The following is a 23765-nucleotide window of genomic DNA, read 5'->3' on the forward strand; positions in this document are numbered from 1 at the left end:
GCGAATCATTCAACGAGACATCGATGAATGCATGACACAAAACTTTGCGCTTCACCTTGGCCCGTCACTACCGACACTGGACTGTTGATGACTGGAAATACGTTTCTTCGTCGGACAAGCCTCGTTTGAAGTTGCATCGAACGGTTGGAGGTGTACAGGTATGGAAACAACCTCATGAATCCATGGACCCTGCATGTCAACATGGAACTGTTCAACCTGATGGTGCCACTGTAATGGTGTGCGGCGTGTGCAGTTGGAGTGATATGCCATCCCTGATACGTCTAGATACGACTCTAACAGGTGACATCTACTTAAGCATCCTGTCTGATCATCTGCATCCATTGATGTCCATTGTGCATTCCGACGAATTTGTGCAACTCCAGCAGGATAAGGCGACGCCCCATACGTCCAGAATTGCTACAGGGTGGCTCCAGGAACACTCTTCAGAATTTAAACGCTTCCACTGGCCACGAAAATCACCATAAATGAACATTATGTAGCATGTCTGTGATGCCTTGCAAAGCGCTGTTCAGAAGAGATCTCAACCCTCTTGTACTAATCCTGCAGGATTCATGGTGTCAGTTGCCTTCAGCTCTACTGCAGACATTAGTCGTGTCCGTGCCACGTCGTGTTGCGGCACCTCCGTGTGCTTACGGAGGGCCCTACACGATATTAGGCATGTGTATACAGAGTGTTAGGAAAGCAAAGGTCAATATTATACACAGTGATAGTATAAGTAATTCTGAACAAAAAATGTTATATGAACTTAGGTCCCCAAATGCTTCGTTAGAGAGGTATGGGTACTGAAAGGAACTGTAATTCTGCAAAACTGACGTGCACAACGTGAACGTATACGCAATACAACTGGACTGTAATGTGATTTTCCTTAAAAACAATGTTACAGAGAAGTACAGTTACGTTACACGTTTTTACACAATGCTTTGAATTTGGTACATAATGCATTACAACATGCACGTTACATGTATTCAGTTGAAAAAGACGGACCACAACTTTTACAAATGACTTTAACACTTATCGTACAGATGTTGTACAGGTCACAGAACAGGTTGGGATATCCCACCATGAACGTCAATGCACTTTGGCGCTCAAGCGATAACATGTCGTGTTGCTTGTTCAGTTGCTGTGGTTGATGACTAATCAATTCAGCATCGTCCATGACGCGACAAAGCAGTTCATCTCGTGTATTTACCTTCACTTTGTGCGCCTCTGATCTCATCCAACCCCATAAACAGAAATCTAAAAGTGTAGGTTCAGGTGATCTTGGATGCCAGTTAATAGCACTGCTAAGTCCAATCCAGCGATTAGGGTAGATGCGGTTGAGATGGTCCCTCATATATAAGGTAACATGTGGAAGGGCACCGTCATGTTGAAAGTACATTCCAGTTCGCCTGGCTAACGGAATGTCTTCCAATAGTTCCACAAATAATTTTCCGAAAAATGCAGGTATCTCTCTCCCGTCAATCGTTGATTGATAATGATTGATAATAAATTGACCTATCGAACGGTTACCGACCATGCTGCACCAAACGCCTATGGCAAAACGAACTTGGAAACTGCTATCCCCTCAAGCGTGTGTATTTTCCCGTGATCATCGATGGTTATTGTGTGTGTTGTTTATTCCATGTCGTGAAAACTAGGCTTCGTCAGTGAAAAGTACGTATGGAAGCAAATGACTATTCTCAATTACCCAGTGACAGAATTGAAGTCACTGGGCATTAAATGATGACTAACTGAAAACCTCAGCTGCCGACAGGTACTGTTGATATACCTCGATGTGGACATCTGAAAATGTGTGCCCCGACCGGGACTCGAACCCGGGATCTCCTGCTTACATGGCAGACACTCTATCCATCTGAGCCACCGAGGACACAGATGAATAGCGCGACTGCAGGGACTTATCCCTTGCACGCTTCCCTTGAGACTCACATTCCCAACTGTCCACAATTCTACATATGTATTGTACCTTATAGACATTTGCCCACCCACTCATTACTCACGCACGCTTTGGCGATTCCCGTAAGAGTTTGGGCAACCTGTGCGCATTCGCACAGACGAAGGTCAATGGCTGGGTAGCCTTAAACTATACATACATCGAGGTCATCAGCCGCCTAGAACCTAGAACTAAGTAAACCAGACTAACCTAAGGACATCACACACATCCACGCCCGAGGCAGGATTCGAACCTGCGACCGTAGCGGTCGCGCGATTCCACACTGTACCGCCCAGAACCGCTCGGCCACTCCGGCCGCCAGTCGGAAAGCCCCTGTAGTATTCTTCTGTTGCAGCGGTAGCACTACCGTTGCAGAAGCCATAAACATGCCCAACATCTGGGTATTACTCAATACTGTAGACGTGTGGCATTGTTAGCAGCGCTTGTACGAACACAGTTAACACCATACACTACACAGCTAACTGATCCGTTGCTGGTACGCTACGCAATGCGGCTTACACGGCACAACTGTGCAAGCAACGGGTGATTGTACTACGTACGTCACATGACCATAATACGTGGTAGGTTGCATATCGTATACAAGGCATGTACCCGTGCATTGTTTGCAAGTAAATCACACTACAGTCCAGTTGTAATGCGTTGTGTACATCAATTTCGCAGAATTAAAGTTCCTTTCAATACGCATACGTCACTAACGAAGCATTTGCGGACCTACGTTCCTATAACATTTTTTGTTCAGAATTACTTATACTATCACTGTTTAAAATATTGACAGCCTGTATAGTGAGAGAGTGAGAGAGAGAGAGAGAGAGAGAGAGAGAGAGAGAGAGAGAAAGAGAAAGAGAGAGATTACCTGTGAATGCACATTGCAGTGGGGCCGGCAATGTAACAGGCCAACTACGGTACTTTAAACGCAAGTTACCAAACTGTAAATACAAAATGTTGATTAACGTCACTCTTTACTGTACATTCCACAGAGTAAACTTCACGGACTATGATGAAGCGCTTATACGTGGGTTTTAACTTTAATAGTGGCAACCATTTGTTCACAACCGATACAAATGAGTTACACGTTTCCAGCACCTGTTACTGTCCTTCAAAGTAGTCGCCAGCTTTGTGTAGAACCCACGGCCAGCGATGTGGAAAGCGTAGTATACCAAAGTTTTAAACATGGCTGCTTGCTTCAGTGACCGTTTCTAAATTAAGATTGAAACAATTGAGCCCTCGGTCACTATTAATTTTAGTCTTATCGACCAGGTTGCAACCTGTGGCTGTACAGGTACGAGCAGCCCATAGTGGCTCGCCTTCACGCATTCCTTTTTATATATTTTTTGACTAAAGCCCTTCTGGCCTGTTAACTATTTTATATTTGACATTTAAGTACTGCCTCTGTCTATCATTGTTAGTCAGTAGTTACACTTTTTATATAAAAAATATCTTCTCCTAGCCGGCCGAAGTGGCCGTGCGGTTAAAGGCGCTGCAGTCTCGAACCGCAAGACCGCTACGGTCGCAGGTTCGAATCCTGCCTCGGGCAAGGATGTTTGTGATGTCCTTAGGTTAGTTAGGTTTAACTAGTTCTAAGTTCTAGGGGACTAATGACCTCAGCAGTTGAGTCCCATTGTGCTCAGAGCCATTTGAACCATTTTTTTATCTTCTCCTATAAATATGTAACTATGTTATTGGCCATTTTAATTGTTTTAATTCTGATGAAGGCCCTCTGAGAAGTGTTGAAAACTGATCAATAAGACTAAAATAATAGTGACCGAGGGCTCATTTCTTTCAATTTTTATTTTAGCACAGTATAACGTTAGCAGAGCCTGTTCAGTTGGTGGTGCGAATGGAGTGGTCTACTGCCTGTTGAATGTCTAGAACAGTTCTGAAACGAATGCGATAAAGTGCTTCCTTCATCTCCGGAATCAAATCAAAGTCACAAGGACTCAAGTCCGGGGAGTATGGTGGGTAGTACGTACTTCCCAGTCCCATAGAGCAGCCACAGCTTGCGCCGTATGCGCCCGCGCATTGTCGTGCAAAATGATGGGTGGGTTGCGCAGGAAGTGTCGCCGCTTCCTTCGCAAAGCTGGTCGCAGGTGATGCTCCAAAACCGAACAGTAATACTGTGCACTGACGGTCTATGGTGGAGGAACGTAACGCGTTAGGATAACACCATCACAATCGTACACGAGAATCACTATAACTTTCAACTTATTGGGGCTCTCACGCACTTTCGACTTTCGCGGCGACCCATAATAACGCCATGCGTTGGATAGGCGTTTCAGTTTTTCCTCGTACGATGTAGCCCATGTCTCATGCAGTGTTACGATACGGCTCTCATTGCGCAGTCATAGCGCTCCAAGTGCGTCTGAGCAGCGTCGTAACTCCTCCATTTCTGCATTTCCGTCAAGTCATGCGGAACCCATCGTGATGCAATTTTTCACATGCCCAGGCGTTCCTTCAGGATGCGAAGCCCAGTTGTAAGCGCTAATCCCGTTTCGTGGGCGAGGTCACGAATCGAATGGCGTCGATCACTGTCCACTAACGCGGCAACAGCATGCACTTCTTCTTCAGAGACGCTAGGACGACCTGCCAGATGCATGCATGTCTGCCACAGTTTGCCGACCATCGTTGGAGGCTTTTACCCAAAATGCCACTGTTCTGTACGGCAATGCCGGTTCCCCGCTGACCTCTTGAAGACCTTGATGACACTGTGCTGTACGACCTCTGGCATATTCAATCTTGATCCTACTCCGTTGTGCACGCCGCTGACGTGGGACGGGCGAGTCCATTCGCTCGGAGGTAAGGTAGGTATGTCAACAACGTGTGCTATCAGCGACAATAGTAGATTCCAGTGCATAATGTTTCCACAGCAGTGTTGCCACTATTTGAGTTTCAACCTACGCAATATTACAGACAGGAAACAATCAGTAAAACCTGCTGAATTAGACCTGTGACTGTACTGTTGACAGCATCACTTTTTATTTCCACAGATCCGAGGACGGTGTATGTTTTGAAATCGACCACTCTGGCAAGATCCAACACTTCTTTCTCAAACAAAAGTCCAAATTAGCAGAACAATGTTTCAAGCCCACCACACTCTGCAGTGAAGTAAGCAATCTGCACTGATCAGAATATAGTCGCAGCAATGTAACACAGTTCACGAGCGGCGTAGTAGATTCATCACCAATGCTCGGTGGCTCGTTTACACAGTAGAACCGCACATAGGTGCAGCGAGCGGGCACACACACACACACACACACACACACACACACACACACACACACACACCTACACGTGTTATTTCGGTGGCACAAAACCGGCTTAAGTCCTCGTCTCCCGGAAAGCTGGCGCCCACGCTGTGCTCACGCAAATGTGGAAACGTCGCGTTTGCTTACAGTTCTGCATCGGCGCGGCAGAGAGGAAGCTGTCCCTCTCTTTGTCTCTCTCGACCGACCCTCGCTTCTCTTCCTCCCACCACCATCTGTTTCTCTGTCTCTGTCGTTCTCTCCTTTTTTCTCTTTCTGTGTTCGACCTCTTCTTCTGTGACAGTGGCTCTGTACTTTGGCTCTACTGTCAATACTCGTTCCTCACAGTCTCTTTTTATTATTTTTTAATCCCAGATATCTAATTCCTACCCAGATTTTAACACTAACTTAGTAATTAAGAGCAATGAGTGACAGGTTAGAAAAATTGCCATTGCACAATAACGCTGGATCATATCAACTTTCCAATCACCGTTGTCACTTAAATAAGAAAACTGCATGGAAGCGATTGATTTTTTTTTGTTTTCATAAATGGATGTAAGGAAATGTACTATCTTCCGAAAAGTAAATGAGAAATGAAGTACATGAAAGCCCTGCCTGAAAGTAGCAAAAACCTGTTCTACTCGAGTGAACTATTCTGTAGTTGGATAGAAAAAGGGAAGGAAGTTGTAAATAAAATCCAATCTCGATAGTTTAAAACTACTTATTTAGATTAAATTAATTTATATCAGAAGGTAATCTTCACGGACATTTATGATTCATAACAATTTAATTATGTCGCCTGCAGCACTATGACCAGAGTTAATCCATGACATCTGAAGTTCTAAATACCCCGTTACGTGCATTACGTTGCTCTGTGTGTCGCAGACAGTCATCAAGGAATATATTAAAAACACTTTTTTAAAGAAATAATTTAGGTAGTCAATCTTTAAATTTCTTACTGTACAACAGCTTTATTCACAGTCACAGTCGGGTGCCATTTGATTGGGCTGCAGTGGATTTCGTTACCTTAATCATCTACAGATTCATATACTATCCGGATTTTCCTCTTACATTCCTCAATCCGTCAAGAGACGGCGTCATGCAACGCAGTCCACAAACTGGCACTGTAGCTGCTGGTCGTATTCGAAGTTTAATATGACTATCTTAAAACGTTTGAGGTAATGAACCTGGCGACTGGCGGCCTAATTATACGTGAATTTTAATGAGAATAAAGTTATTCCACAATAACTGACGACTTCTTTTGCCTACCATCATATGGTACAACAAAAATTATTATTTGTTGATTATAGTTTGAATTTTTCTACGTATTTTCGGTGTGACAGATCACGACTCACTCATCGCATGTCGTTCTGGAGCATCCTAAAATCCCAGCAGCCATACTGACTTACAATTATATATTCTTCATGATGATTGAGACACTTTTACATAACCTTTTGTTATAAATAGCATAAAATACAACTCAGGTAAGCTTGAGCTGTTAATAGTGACGTCTTATGTGAATCAATTTAAGTCTTTTACAATTCTGTCCATTCTATATTGTGCTAATGAAATACGACACAAGATTGGGAGCATCAAGCTGTATGTATAACCTTCGCTTCATGTTCATGTAGTCTTATAAATTTCGTAATATATTCCGGAACAAGGAAGACGTTTGCTTTCTTGTCTAATACAATTGATTAGAAAACGTGAGAAGTATCGCAGTAGAAAAATTGCAAATCTTTTTCTAAATAACACCTCACTCTGCATTGGTTGCATTAGTGCAACTGACAGGTACTTTTGATTTGTATTTTCCATGGATTGGTAGAACAGCGTTCCCGAGTAATGTACAGTTAAGTAGTTCCAGATCTAATATGTAATCTAGTTCTGTTTCTGGCTACGAAGCAAACACCTCATTTTCAAATACATATTAAGCTGGTACAGAAATCATTGGTATCAGTGAACAATATATATTTCGGTAGCGATTCCTCAATAAACTTGAAATATGTTTTGCACTAGCGTCTACATGTCGTATCATTGTTAGTAACATTATTATATGACGTGTGAAAGTGAAAGCAGGCCATTGTAAGAAACCGAGGGGCTAAACCTGTGGTGAATCTCATTCCTTTATTCTTATTAATTTTAATTGGGATTGATAAATCGGTACATCTAAAAGGATGGTCAATTGTTTGAATGAACATTCGAATTAGCTGCTCGAAATAATTATGACACACAGTTCAGTGAGAGACTTCCCAATTAACTGAAAACCTCTGCTGAATTTTGTAATCAAAACACAACAAATGTTCGGTACAGGATGAGCTATTGTCTTTTTGCCATGTTAAAACGTAAATACAGAGAATAATTAGAGAAACAAACTTGTATTATCGATAAAACACTCGACCTCGCGTAAAGGAAACAAATTTTTTAATGCAACAGCCTTTTGTTTCGGTTTAGGCACAGAAAAAAGGAAAATAAGACAGTAATTTCATTTGTATGGACAGATAATTGTATAATAGAATTAATAGTGCTGTTAGTAAATTGGACTTTGATACTAAACGTCCAGTGAAATTAATAACCAAAATATAAGTTTATACCCACGAAGCTATGTCACTTAATTTCCATCATTTCTCGACTTCTTTTCCGCATTTAAGTTACATTTTGCGCAGTGAAAACGTATAATGAAGTGCACTTGAACTGCAGGAAAATTCTACTGCAGAAGTATTCATTCCACGCATCACAGTGCGTTATAATAGCCAACACGACGTGATTCACTTCCCTATTAATGTCTAGATGCCACTATCGAAAAATTAAATTCATAGATAACACTGGAATGAATATTAACAGATTTGTAACTGTGAATTGCTACTACATATCGTGCAAACTACAGTTACGTTACTGAATAACTACCAACACCTGGAGAATACATCAGTAGTTTTGAACAAAGCCGTTGAAATCAAAGCCGACTGTAGCAAAACGTCGGCCAATATTGATACAGCAGGAAGTTTCACTCCTCATCAATAGAAATACAAGAACTACAGTATCTTTAGCAGGACAAAAAGACACTGGAGATTCCAACAGCTCATACTATGTACTGTACATATCTGAAGTATGTGAGGCAGAACTACCAACAAACACTTTTAATGCAAACAGCTATACATTTAATGATGCTCATAATGACGCTATATAAAGACCTGGGAAGATTATGTAAATGTGAACGTTGCTTACACGTGTCGTAATAGAGTAAAATGGAATTAGAAACTACAGGAATAGTAAATCCATTATCACAAAGTAATATTTTCCTTAATAACTACATGTATGGAGATATACCTGTTTTAATGACAACTCAGGATAGTACCGACACTACCTGCTCTCAGTTAGACCAATCCGCCACAGATGCAACCACAGTAGTCAGTAGACAGAGCTGAAGCCAGTCAACACAGACGAGCAGAGACGCCAAATCGTATACTGCACATTTTGTTTGGTGTTCGAATCCTCATGAAGCTACCGGTAGGTCACGTGAGAACTGCGTTGTACGGAAAGCCTCAACTGCCAGCCTAATACAGTATGACTAGAGTTGCCAAAAAGCGTGTGCAGTATCGCAGCCTATGCAAATTTTGTTACTATGCAGACAGCCGCATCCGACCAACACATGCAATGGCCCTCGAATTGTACCCAGGAGTGTGCTACAACTCGCTGGCTTCGCATACGTTAACAGGGAAATTGATTAATATTCACCATTTACAGAACTAACGTTACCACAATAAAATAGGAAAGTATGCGAATTATAACAAACACAATCACACAATTTCTGGTAAGATAACTACCGACAAAACACAGCGATGCAGTAACACAATATATAAAATAATTTGAATGATGTACGGCGCTACATAACATGGTGTCTCTTCTACATCTACATCTACGTGATTACTCTGCTATTCACAATAAAGATTCTGGCAGAGGGCTCAATGAACCACCCTCAAGCTGCTCCTCCGAAACATCTCGAGTCATTGCGTAGATCTTTCAATGTTCGGTTAAGTGCCTGTAATGCACGTTTATGCGCCATTGTGCATTTGTCACAGATGATGATCTTGGATGCTGATAAAACTTTGGCCATTGCTGAGTTTTTTATATTATTACATGTTGGTTCTTCAATAGTTTGAAGATTTAACGGTAATTTTAATGCTGAAGGAGCCGTACGGCATCCTACTAACAATGTGGCTGATATATATATATATATATATATATACACTCCTGGAAATTGAATTAAGAACACCGTGAATTCATTGTCTCAGGAAGGGGAAACTTTATTGACACATTCCTGGGGTCAGATACAACACATGATTACACTGACAGAACCACAGGCACATAGACACAGGCAACAGAGCATGCACAATGTCGGCACTAGTACAGTGTATATCCACCTTTCGCAGCAATGCAGGCTGCTATTCTCCCATGGAGACGATCGTAGAGATGCTGGATGTAGTCCTGTGGAACGGCTTGCCATGCCATTTCCACCTGGCGCCTCAGTTGGACCAGCGTTCGTGCTGGACGTGCAGACCGCGTGAGACGACGCTTCATCCAGTCCCAAACATGCTCAATGGGGGACAGATCCGGAGATCTTGCTGGCCAGGGTAGTTGACTTACACCTTCTAGAGCACGTTGGGTGGCACGGGATACATGCGGACGTACATTGTCCTGTTGGAACAGCAAGTTCCCTAGCCGGTCTAGGAATGGTAGAACGATGGGTTCGATGACGGTTTGGATGTACCGTGCACTATTCAGTGTCCCCTCGACGATCACCAGTGGTGTACGGCCAGTGTAGGAGATCGCTCCCCACACCATGATGCCGGGTGTTGGCCCTGTGTGCCTCGGTCGTATGCAGTCCTGATTGTGGCGCTCACCTGCACGGTGCCAAACACGCATACGACCATCATTGGCACCAAGGCAGAAGCGACTCTCATCGCTGAGGACGACACGTCTCCATTCGTCCCTCCATTCACGCCTGTCGCGACCCCACTGGAGGCGGGCTGCACGATGTTGGGGCGTGAGCGGAAGACGGCCTAACGGTGTGCGGGACCGTAGCCCAGCTTCATGGAGACGGTTGCGAATGGTCCTCGCCGATACCCCAGGAGCAACAGTGTCCCTAATTTGCTTGGAAGTGGCGGTGCGGTCCCCTACGGCACTGCGTAGGATCCTACGGTCTTGGCGTGCATCCGTGCGTCGCTGCGGTCCGGTCCCAGGTCGACGGGCATCTGCACCTTTCGCCGACCACTGGCGACAACATCGATGTACTGTGGAGACCTCACGCCCCACGTGTTGAGCAATTCGGCGGTACGTCCACCCGGCCTCCCGCATGCCCACTATACGCCCTCGCTCAAAGTCCGTCAACTGCACATACGGTTCACGTCCACGCTGTCGCGGCATGCTACCAGTGTTAAAGACTGCGATGGAGCTCCGTATGCCACGGCAAACTGGCTGACACTGACGGCGGCGGTGCACAAATGCTGCGCAGCTAGCGCCATTCGACGGCCAACACCGCGGTTCCTGGTGTGTCCGCTGTGCCGTGCGTGCGATAATTGCTTGTACAGCCCTCTCGCAGTGTCCGGAGCAAGTATGGTGGGTCTGACACACCGGTGTCAATGTGTTCTGTTTTCCATTTCCAGGAGTATATATATATATATATATATACGATCGTCTTGGTCGCGGCATTGTTAATGATGATTCAAAGAAAATACAAATTATTTCTTTAAATTTTTAATTAATGATATGTACTGATACCCAACCATAGACGTTTAGCTGTCATTTACGTTTTGTAGGTTCCATTCTCGAACGGCACTTGAGGAAAACGACCACTTAAATTTTTCTGTGCGAGCCCTGATTTCTCTTATTTTATCGTGATGATCATTTCTCCCTAAGTAAGTGGGTGCCAACAGAATGCTTTCGCAATCGGAGAAGGAAACTGCTGATTGAAATTTCATGAGAAGATCCCGTCGCAACGAAATACGCCTTTATTTTAATGATTGCCACTCCAATTCACTTATCATGTCTGTGACACTATCTCTCCTACATCGCGATAATAGAAAACGAGCTGGCCTTCTTTATACTCTGTCGATGTCATCCGTCAGTCCCACCTGATGCAGATTACACATCGCACAGCAATACTCCAGAATAGGGCGGACAAGCGTGGTGTAAGCAGTCCCTTTAGTAGACATGTTGCACCTTCTGAGTGTCCTGCCAATGAATCGCAGTCTTCGGTTTGCTCTACCCAATTTTTATTTATTTCAGTCGTTGAGCAAGAGCAAGAACAAGTTATTCACATGAATACTAAATGAAATCAGCCACATTTCGATTACGCGATAAGTCACACAAATCGTTCCAATTTAGGTAATTTGTAATTGTAATCCCTAAGTATTTAGTTGAATTTACAGCCTTCAGATTTGTGTGACTTATCGCGTAATCGAAATTTAGGTGGTTTCATTTAGTACTCATGTGAATAATTTGTTCTTGCTCTTGCTCAACGATTGAAATAAATAAAAATCTGATACAGTACCATCAGCAGGAAATTCATACACGTCCTCGCAAAGAAGTTTCAATTCCTTTTTATAATATCGCAATTCAGAAAATCGAATAGTAATGCACGCTAAGATAAAGACATAAAACAGAAAAGAAACCGTATTTACACATGTATGGATTGCAAACAGGAGAATTAAAAACTGACATGCGACAGCATTACTTTCTTCGTTACCTACAGGAGCATTCGCAAGAGACACGTACAAAAATACCAGTCCGGAGCAATGAAAGAAGAAGCAAAGGATACATGCTGAGAAATTCCACGATCAATGAGTAATCCAGAAACGTCTTTCGGTGCGTGTCGTCTTTAAGTGGTGTTACGGCACTGGGTCTATAAAAAGAAAAACTGAATTACAAACAAACAAACGTCACGTCCAATACTGATCTAAATTTGGTACATGTTTGAAAACAGCAATAAATTTTTGAAACAACTCGTAATGCAGACGAATAAACCTAAGTGGTATAGTACTTTATTACTTAAAACATTTATTGGCCTATAAAACTATGATTTCAACGATGGTTCACGTTTTACCTTCATATCTGTCTTCTTATAGAGAATGTACAAAAATATAAACTGTATCCTGGCAATAGTAGGAAAAGTGTTTTAGAAGAAGAGAAATTTATTAACGTCGAATATAAATTTAAGTGTCAGGAACTCTTTTCTGGAGTTATTTGGAGTGTAGCCTTGTACAGAAGTGAAACATGGACGATAAGCAATTCAGACAAGGAGAAAATAAAAGCTTTTGAAATTTTGTGTTACAGAAAAATTATGAAAATTAGATAGGTGGTTAGCGAACTAATTAGCATTTCTTTGTTCTTTTTCTCGAGTCATCAGTCTTCTGACTGGTTTGATACGGGCCACAACAAATTCCTCTCCAGTGCCAAACTCTTCATCTCGGAGTAGCACTTGCAACCTACGTCTTCAATTATTTGCTGGATGTACCCCAATCTCTGTCTTCCTCTACAATTTATCCCTCTACAGTTCCCTTTAGTGGCATTGAAGTCACTCCCTGATGCGTAGATAGATGACTTGTCATCCTGTCCTTGTCGGTGTTTTCTACATATCCCTTTCCTCTCCGACTCTGTGCAGAACCTCCACGTTCCTTATCTTACCAGTCCACCTAATTTTCATCATTTTCTGTAGCACCATATCTCAAATGCTTAGATTCTCGTCCGTTCCGGTTTTATCACAGTCCATGTTTCACTACCAAACAATGCTGTGCTCCAGAAGTACATTCTCCGAAATTTGCTCCTCAAATTAAGGCCTATGTTTGATACTAGTAGACTTCTCTTGGCCAGGAATGCCCTTTGTGCCAGTGCTAATCTGCTTGTTTTATCCTCCTTGCTCTGTCCGTCATAGTTTACTTCGCTGCCTATGTAGCAGAATTATTTAACTTCATCTACTGATGTTAAGTTTCTCTCTGTTCTCTTTTCTGCTGCTTCTCATTGCTTTTGTCTCTTCGACTTACTCTCAATCCACATTCTATACACACTACACTGTTCATTCTATTGAACAGGTCATGTAAAATTTCTTCACTTTCTCTCAGGATAGCATTGCCACTACGAATCGTATCACTGATATCCTTTCACCTTGTAATTTAATCCCATTACTGAAACTTTCTTGTATTCCCATCATTGATTCTTCGATGTACAGATTGAACAGTTGGGGCGAAAGACTACATCCCTGTCTTATACACTTTTTAGTCCGTGCACTTCTGTCTTGGTAGTCCAGCTACTTACGGAAATGTGGAGTGAAAAAATTTGTATCATAGCTTCACGAAAAGAAGGGTCGAGTTTAAAGTATACTTTCTTAGACAGCCGGTGTTTATTAATGGAGGAAAGGTTGGATGCTAAAAATTTCAGAAAGAGACCAAGTGATGAGTACAGTAAGTAGGTTTAAATCGGTTGGTGTTGAAGTTGTGTTATTCGGAAATGAAGAGGTTTGCACAGGATAGAACGCGGAGAGCCCCATCAAACCAGTCCTTGCACTGAAGACTGTTACTACTATCTTCTTTTTATGATCTTTTTGGAAAGCCCTTACCTCTTTCAGGGATTCTATAAAATCTGTTCTCCAGTTAACTGATAAAACATTTATTACATGTGCTCTCTCATTTACAAGTATTTTTCGGACTAATGATCTCATTATAACGATATCGTACGCAGTGAAAGTGTATTTTCATATAAAAATGTAACGTTGCGACACATTTGCTTCCTGTGGTTGTACTACTTTAGAATTTTTTTGCGCTCCCTATTGATTGCACTCCTAAGTTCTGTATGCTGTTTGATGGTTTTCGAATTCTGAGGATACTTTCAGGCACAAATTACAGAATTTTTTCAGTGACATGTGGTGCCATAGTTTTTCTTGTCTATAGCTGCTTTATTTGTTTCGCATAATGTTATGTTCCTCTGAAATGTTCTATGATCATGTGACTAAATATATTTGTGGAATGAAAATTTCGTTCGCAGTCTCTGAACTTTAAACTATGACATTATTATATAGTTGGCATACGACGAGGCACTAAACGTTTAAACTCACTGTTGATAAAGGACATAGTTCTGTAAACTTTGGCACCATTCACTGCACCCCAGACATTATATTCCAAACGTTCGATATATTATTACGTACTGTTACGTGCCATCACTTACTTCAGTGATGTGATCAACAGCACTAGCACAACCATGCGGCAGCTATCAATTCCAGTGGAAAACTATCGTTCACTAACGTGTTAGTGAACGATAGTTTTCCACTGGAATACGAATGGGTAATTTCTCAAAACGTGTTTTGTAGTAACGTTTGACACATGGCTGACTACAGAACAAGCCGTCCCTCTGTCTGACAGATTATTTACGCGGTATGTATAATATTGTTTTATAATAATTCGCTGCAGTTGGTGTCAGCTAGCATATTGTTGTGCCGTAGCGTCTAGTGCATTTTCGGATCGGCTGGCACTGTAGTTGACTCGAATAACTCACTGGAATACGTTTTTGGATGGTGTGAAGTACAGTTCACGTACAGCTCTCCAAGTATAACTAATAGATGAGACACACACATCGTACAGTTGCAGAGTTGAATGTTTCACACATGAAATTGCCGAAAACACGACTTAGATAGTAAATTTTCATTGAATCCACGAAGGAAAAATGTAATTTAAGCTCATTGCAACTGGAGTCGGTATGTAAAGGGGAATCATAATCTAAATCATGGGGGAGTGGGTCACAGTAGCATGGGAAGGAACAGAAAAGAACGTTATGGTAGAATCTGGGCTTTGTATTAGGGATCAGAGAGGAGAATGCGTTCTACAATAACTTTTAGCTGCTAACAGTGAAAAAGACTGTACAAAATAATTAAAGAAAGAGGTACACTTGGGAAATACCCGGAGACATGGGAAGATTCCACCTGGATTAGTTGGTGATCAGAGATTCCAAAATCTGATGTTGGGTTGTAAGGCGTACCCAGGTACAAATATAGACTCGGATTACAGTTTAGTGCTGGTAAAGAATAGACTGAACCTTAAGATAATCGTGTGGATGAATCAGTGTGTAAGCATTGGAGTTACTGAAACGAGAGATGGTGACTTACATTTGGAGTTCTCCAAGGCTGTAGCCAGATAACGAATACTAAAGCTGGCAGTTAACTTTAAGAGGAACAGAGTTTATAAACAGGACGATCACACCAGTTGGGCAAAAATATATGGGTATTAGAAACGAAGAACCTTGGATAATTGAAGAAATATTTCAATTAATCAACGAAAGGAGTAAGCAAAAAAATTTCGTTAAACGACAGAAATACGGAAATACAAGTCACTTAAGAATGAAACAAATACGAAGTCCTGGGAAGCTAAAGCGAAATGTCTGCATGAAAATCGTCAAGAAATCGAAATAGAAATAGCCTTCATGTTTCAGCACATTGTAAAATCAGTTTTCGGTGAAGTTAAAAACAGGGGACTCAACATTCAGAGTGCAGAGGAAATTCCGTTGTTAAATGCTAAGGCAATAGCAAATGGGCGGAAAGAATGCATTGTAGGCTTTCACGAGGGCGATGACTTGTCTCTTGACGTGGTAGAAAATGAAATGGCAGTCAACATGGAAGATATATGAGATCCTGAGTTAGAGTGCAACAGAGCTTTGGAAGACTTGCGATCAAGGAAGACGGAAGACACAGATACTATTTCTTTATTATTTCTAAAATTAGTGATAGATTTGGCCAGTGAACTATTATTCAAGTTCGTTTAAAGAACCCCTGTGATTCCACTCAACTTTCGGAGAAATATCATCTGGACAGTTCTGAAAATAGCGAGCGCAGGTAAGTGTGAGAAATATCCCAAAATCAGCTTAACAGCTCAGCATGCAAGTTCCTCTGAAGAATAGTACACATGTGATTGGAAAAGAAAACTTAGGATCTGTTGGATGACGATAAATCTTGGTTTCGACATGTAAGAAAAAAAGAGGGAAGCAGTTCGGAAGTTTTAGTTGATAATGGACACAGGAAACATTCATATGCTTCGTCGACCTAGAAAAATTTTTCGGCGATGTAAAATGTTACGAGTAGTTCGAAGTTCTCAGAGAAGCAGGAGACTACAACAGGGAAAGACGGATAGTATACAATACATCCAAGAACCAAGAGGTAATGTTAAGAATGGAGGACCAAGAACGAAGTTCTCAGATTTAAAAAATTGTAGCACAGTAACGCACTGATTCAGCCCTACGGGTCAATCAGTAAAGCGAAGGAACAATCAGGTAAATAAGTGAGATTCAAGAGTTCGGTGATGGAATTTACTATTCCCAGCGAAAGTGAAGAAGAACTACCTGATGTGTTGAATTGAATGAGAAGTCTAATGAGGACACACTATGGACTGAGGAAAAACCAGAGAATCGAAGGTAATGAGCAGTAGCAGTATCGGAAGTTAGATAAGCGATAAAATTAAGTTCAAATTTGATGATCAAAAAGTAGTCACAATAAAAGAATGATCTTGCCTAAGAAGCAAAATAACACATGACGGACGAAACAAAGGCATAAAAACCAGAGTACCACAGCAAAATGGACGTTCTTGGCCAGAGGAACCCAGTAGTATCGAAGACAGACCTTAAACTGAGGAGGATATTTCTGAGAATGTACCTTTGGAGCATAGCATTATATGTTGATGAATCATGGGTACTGGGAAAATGTGATACTAGAGAATGATTTTGAAAATTAGGTGGAGTGATAAGATAAGGAGCGATTGGGATCTGCCAAAAAAAAAACTAATTGTAGAACACTGTCAATAAGAAGCAACATGATGATATGACAGGCCAATTTCAGAGAAAAGCGTCCTTGGTACTAGGGCCATGTTTAGAGGGTTAAAATGTAGGGAAAAATACTGGAATACAACCATTAAAAAACTAAAGACGTGTAGTACAAGCGAAATCTGAGATGAAGATGTCAGAAGAGAGAAGTTTATTGGCGTGCTGGATCAAACCAGTTACAGTTACACCCATACTCCATAACGGTGTTCCGATGAAAAGCCATATCATTGTAGAGACACATTTTTAAGAACGGTGCCATGTAAATGTGTGGTGTGATATTAACAGTAAATGGTAACAGGAAAACAGTTTCAGGATTAAAATTTTAGAAATCCTTGACCACGGTTTCGGTATATCTAAATATACGCTCATCACTCATCAGAAGAAAAATACACCTGAACAGGAAGACACCTTCATTAGCAAAAAAAAAAAAAAAAAAAAAAAAAAAGCAATGTAACTGAGATAGAAGGAAAAAACCAACACTTATAGCATTATGTAACCATGAAAATTACCAAAGTATTACAAACACAAAAACTTTTAGTCACTTACTAAACTTACATCCGGCAGTGGAGATGCATAAAACAATTGTGCCAAAGGCGTTGTCAGTAGTTAAAGTTAAAATATCACCTCCATCTGTACAGCATAACTATGAAGAGATGGTCAATGCGAACACGGCATATTATCAGTACTTAATCTGTGAACTAGCGTGAAGAGGGTGTGGAAGCACTAGGGCAAACAGTTTCACCGAGAGAGGGCTCTTGGGGTATGCGCGAGACAAATGGTTGAAGTGGCTCTGAACACTATGGGACTTAATATATGAGGTCATCAGTCCCCTAGAACTTAGAACTACTTAAACCTAACTAACCTAAGAACATCACACGCATCCATGCCCGAGGCAGGATTCGAACCTGCGACCGTAGCGGTCGCGCGGTTCCAGACTGAAGCACCTAGAACCGCTCTGACACAGTGGCAGGCTATGCGCGAGACACTCGCGCACATTGAAACCAAGGGATACATACTCATGCGCGTCAAAATTTTAAAGGTTGTGCTAATTCAAACCCTCTGTCTTAATAAATAAAACATATCAGAACCATTTAAAAAACAGAAAATATTAACACCAATTTGCCTGTGTCCTAATGTCAAGCAGGTGAAGCCTGCGCTGAGGAATACATCTAACTTGAGAGGGCACTAGTGTTATGCGCGAGAATCTCGCGCAAATTAAAGACTAGGATACATTATAGTCATTTGATTTGGGCTGTTGTATTACCACATTGTCTCACAGGGTCCCGCTACTTGGCCTTGAAAAGGAACTGTAGCGTAGTTAGATGAGGCTCCTTAAGGCTACTAAGACGTACACGGTGCTCATGTATGACGGATCACATTCACATTCTAATCTCAAGGTGACGCATCATCCAAACCTAACACTCTCCGGACGATGGATCGGTAGAAAGGGTAACTTTTTTGGTCACCAACGTTCCCAGACTTTACCCATTTTGGAAGTTTGACTTTGAAAGGAAACGTCTGCCTGGAAACAGAAAAAAGGTAATTTTGCCATTAGGATTATGAGTAGTTCTGCCCCAGTAAAATTACGACTAGATGACTTGAGAAGAGCTACGGGATATGTTAATAAATTAATTCGGAAATGCACTGCAGTAGGGGGTAGAATCATTTGCCTTTTCTTAACGTATTCTTTGCGTATTTGCGTTATATTTTAACAGCTTTACACCTACATCCAACACAAATTGTACACATGTTACATGGGATGTTTGACTTAAATTGCTTCGTACTCCCACTGACTGTAATATTTACAATTCTTCCTGAAACATCCTGTATCGTAAACTCGAATACACTGAAATACGAGTATGGAGAACACATTTCATGCTGAAGGCATCACAGATACAGGAAATTTCACTCACGTGAAGCGGAGTTTACGTTTTTAGTACATAGTAATTGGTAAATAACGGGGTACAGTAACAGGCAGATTCCGTGACTGCGTACCTCACTGCTGCATGATGTCAAAGATAGCATAAGGAGTAAAAAGGTGACACACTCGACGAGTTTTTCATTATTTGAAGACACTAAATAGCATATGGTCAACGAAATGGAAAGGTGTAGGCGGAATTTCCCTAAGAGGAGTAATTCTACTACTGTTGTTCTCTGAAAGTACAAACGTTTTATCAGACAGTAAGACCAGGTCGTAAATATTGTTTCTGTTGGAGTTGCTTGTAAAGAAATCTCACCGCTGAGAAGATTTAGATACTTGAGGAAGGTTTTTAAAAATAATATTTACCTTTTGCAACTAAGGTCAGCATATTTTCATTAGGCGTAACTGCAGAATAATGCGAGAGATTATGTGTCGCTGGATTCATGCACAAAATATAGTTAAACGTTACGAAGTGACATGAATCGGGACGAACTTATAAAATGATTTTAGGGATGGAAAATGGAAGGTTTGTATGCAGGAAAATATTGGAGTCGTGAAGAACAGTTGAGAGGAATAAGTCTGAAGGAGCCAAACATACGTGCGATACATCCTTAAGTATTGCGTGGGTGTTGGACATCCTGTAGATTGCATTATAGCAGGTAGAAGGCGGCAGAGGCGTGCTGTTGAATTTGAAACTGGTGGGACCAGGCAGTAAGAAAGGGCTATGAATGCTTCTGTGACAGTTCTTCCAGTGAAAAAAGACGAACTTTTCACAAAACATTAAGTAGAAAGATTAATAAACAAATTATCCGTGCACTTTGAAAAATGATTGTAGCCATATGGCTACAGTTGTGGAAGTAGTTACACGTAAATAAATGTAATTTCAGTACTCGAAAGAAACAACAGCAAGTTCATTTAGGAAGTATAGAATCTTTGCGTTCCTTTGGATAAATTTTACCCGGATTACGAGGAATAACGTTACCTACCTACGAAACTTTATCTATAAATTGTGTACATTTCGCTAAACGGAATATGATGAATTTGATACGTTTTTTCAGCGGGAAATTTTTCAGGTTTCATTACAGCAGTCCCAGTCAAGCGCTGATTTTCTGATAAGGGAAGATTCTGTAACATATATCTAATGTAAATATAATTTTATTACGAGAAGCAATAATGAAATGAAATCCCGTTATACGCGACAGTTAACATGTATCAAGCTTCGTAATGTGGGCAGGCGAGTTTTTAAAATGAAAGGTGAATCTGATTTATTGACTGCAGCAAAGAAGTAAGAAAGAACTTGTAACCTCATTGTAACAAAATAGTTAAAATATTGACAATAAGAATAAATAAGAAACAACATGACGTTGCTATTATGTGCTGCCCAGGGACAAAGTTTTTACAACCAGAAGGTCTCATAAAGAGACCAGTCACCCACTGTAATACCGTGACTTACGGTTCATCAATCCGTGTGCCATGTATAAGTGGGCATATTCAAAATTAACATTTTCGGCTACTAACATTACAAAACAGGAAAGGAATTTTTTATACAGTTAACTATTGTACCGCTGTTCTCTAAAAGAATAATGAAGTAACGTCGTCTTTGAAAGGCTATGGTGAATATTTTATGGGTGTTCGAGAGTCATCCTCGAGGCAAAAAGTGAAGTATGTCGGTACTTCATATGTCAAATTGTGCAATGAGCAATAGTCTTCATAAACAGCAAGTATGAGGGAAAGGGATTGATATCTGTTAAAAGAGGTTTATGTGTCAATGGACTTCAGGCACTGTATATCTAAACTCTTTTGTCTCATATCTGAGGAATTTCTGAGCTGTTTATGACAGAAAAGCACCAGAGATATCTACTGCCGTAGAAGAACTTAAAGGTACATTTCCCCAAGTTACTAAACCCAAATATCTTGTATCATTGATAACTTAGGATGACCAAGTTACAGATGAGGTCAATTCGAGGACTAATTCCGCGAAGATGGATTAAGTGACGAACTACAAACGGCGGAACTTGTGAACTTCGAGATAGAGAGAGCCAGAGAGCCTAGACTAAGCGCCTTGAGAGCAAAGACAGTTGGATGAACAGTGTCATTAGAGTGGCTCATTTTCCAGGAGATCTATTATAAAACGTTTTGGCATGTTCTCAAAAAAAAAAAAAAACTGAGATAACCGTCTATAGAAAGAGACTGCGGCATCTATAATGAAACTTATGGGATTCACGCGATATCGTTAAAGGTTTCCAAATTCCCTCATTCGGGGCAAGAGAATTCAGAATGGAGACAACTGATCTAAATAAGATTTTAAGTCATAACAGAAGCAACAAACGCAGGTTCCTACCAAAACAACTACAGAATCAGGCAGTTTATCAACAAGCAATAATTTACGCAAAGAGAAAAAGTGGGAAACACATTATCGCAAGAACGAATTTAAGAACTATGGTTGCTCTCCTGCGGCGGTTGTGCAGAGGAAGACGTCACTCCCCAAACATAAAATATATGGCCGTCAATAGGACGTCAGCTTCCGCAGAATAATAGGATATTGTGGGACTAAACGATAAATCTTTTCGCTAATAAAACCACTCAGTCTGTAGAAACAAGTAATATTTTGATCTGAACCACTGTTCCCCACGTAGAGTTTCTGTCTGTGTGGAACAAAGAATTTGAGAAATCTTCGAGAATTAGAAAAGTATTTTTTCTCTAACTAGCAGAGTATCCGGCGTTGCCTGGATATGTATTTATTCTAATTATCTATTATTCCATCTCTTCTGTCTCCCGTCTCCTCTTTCCCCCTTCTCTAGCCACCTCCTTCATCCTCCCACTCTCTTTCCATCTTTCCCTGCCACTCTGACTGTCAATTTGCTCTTGCCTCATCTCTCTATCCACCTGTTCCTGTGGATACACTTTCTCTTCCTTCCTCTGTCCATCTGCTGCTATCTCTTCTGTCCATCTCATCCTCTCTTCTAAGTGCATCTCCTTCCGAACTCACTCCAATCATTCCCTCCTCAGACCCTCAATATCCATTTCCTTCGCATCTCCTGTCTTCCTCCTCCAACCCACGTTCTCTGCCCAGCTCCTCCTCCGCCATCATATTGTACATACTCTCCTCCCCCCCGTCTCTGCTCCTCTCTTCCTCCCCCTATCACTATCCAATTCCCTCAACCCGTAACTGCAGTCCATCTCCTCTTGCCACTTATCTCTCCATCTCCCCCTCTCTCTGTCCATACCCTCCTCCCACTCCCTCTGCCCATCTCCTCCTCTTCGCCACACGAGGTAGCTCCATGGCCTAAGACGCCTTGCCACGGTTCGAGCGACTCCCCCCGTCGGAGGTTCGGGTCCTCCCTCGGGCATGGGTGTGTGTATTGTCCTTAGCATGAGTTGTTAGATTAAGTAGTGTGTAAGCCTAAGGACCGATGAGCTCAGCAGTTTGGTTCCTTAGGAACTTACCACACAATTTTTTCCTCCTCCTCCTTTTGTCTGTCCAGCTCTTTTCGCCCCTTTCTCTGTCCATCTCTTCTTGTTCCTCTTGTCCCTCCTCCTCTGTCTCCTCCTCCCTCTGTCTCTCCTCCTTCCCCCTCACTGCTTGTCCATCTTCTTCCCCTCCTCCTTTCTCCACATTATCACCTCCACTCCAATAGGAGATTGCTGGTTCTTGCCCGCATCGCATTTTTTCTAGATAGTAAGTAATTTAAGTAACAAGTCTGAGTTTAGGAGGAGCATTTCACTACTTCCTTTGTTTGCGTACGCAGTTGTCACATTCCGCATATATTTCACTCATATCTGCATACATATTTTATCTGTATCTCTAGTGAATTTCGTCCTGCAGTTTAGCTTCCTCACAGCCTAATTTTTATAACGACGTATCTCCTGAAGTATGTGGCCTACAGTCATTTATTTTTTATGTACATTCGGTGGTGTATATGAATACTGTCTGCAAAATGTGTTGGAAATAGTGGTAAGGAAGAAATAAAGTAAAACGTCTTGTCTGATAGTTTTGTTGCATGAACAGTGAAGAGTATGAGCTGAACTTATTTCTTTTCATCATTTTGAGAGGTGTGTCAGCTAGAAGAAGTTTCATAAGGGTTTGAAATTATGTGTAATGTTTGTTGAAAATCAATTTTGGTTCTCATTCTCAGATACTGGATGAATAAAATCTGGCTATTAGTGTGTCGCGAGCTACGATAATTTTCATCCCCACCCTCACCCCTTTGAGAGGGAGGTGGTTATTGTCTCCAAATTGATTGTTTCCAGACAATAAGACTTATGTGTGCCAAGTCTGGTTGAAATCTATGCAGTGGCTTAGGAGAAGATGTGGAACATACATACATACACATCCACAGACACGTTTATAGTTTGCATCGATACACCAGGCGCTACCAGTGCGTGATTGGTATGACAACCAACTATATTGAAGGAACTTCAGATGGACAGCAGTAGGTAGTCAATTATTGCTGCTTCAAGAAACAACAACATCGCATTGACATGGTACCGTTTTCCCCTCAGCGCAAGTGGTGAAGGGGAAGAAACACATCAAGGCTCTACTGTGGGAAATATTTAACTTACCCCTCCTCTAACAATACACACTGTATTTGTTTGAATTTGACAATAAGGAGTGTGAGAATCATGGTGAGATACCTATTTAACAAGACCTGTTGAAAGAGAGTCTATGAATAGAATTTAGGACGGGGTGTAGGTAAAGCTATTCATGTTATACTGAGCACATAACTCACTAATTTTTGCGAAATGGATTATCGCTTCATTGCATATATAACACTCAAAAATC

At 41.4% G+C, this 23765-nt stretch overlaps 1 protein-coding gene and 1 non-coding gene across 2 annotated transcripts in view; one reads left to right on the top strand and one right to left on the bottom strand.

Annotated features, from left to right (window-relative positions):
- LOC124795800 (dopamine receptor 2-like) overlaps positions 1 to 23765 on the top strand; it is a 596403-nt gene that overhangs the window by 45271 nt on the left and 527367 nt on the right. The window lies entirely within an intron of this gene.
- On the bottom strand, positions 1815 to 1888 carry Trnat-ugu. The gene has a single exon. It is a non-coding gene; the product is annotated as a tRNA-Thr (tRNA).

This window comes from Schistocerca piceifrons, chromosome 4 (genome assembly GCF_021461385.2).
Source record: "Schistocerca piceifrons isolate TAMUIC-IGC-003096 chromosome 4, iqSchPice1.1, whole genome shotgun sequence".
Classification (NCBI taxonomy): Eukaryota; Metazoa; Arthropoda; class Insecta; order Orthoptera; family Acrididae; genus Schistocerca; species Schistocerca piceifrons.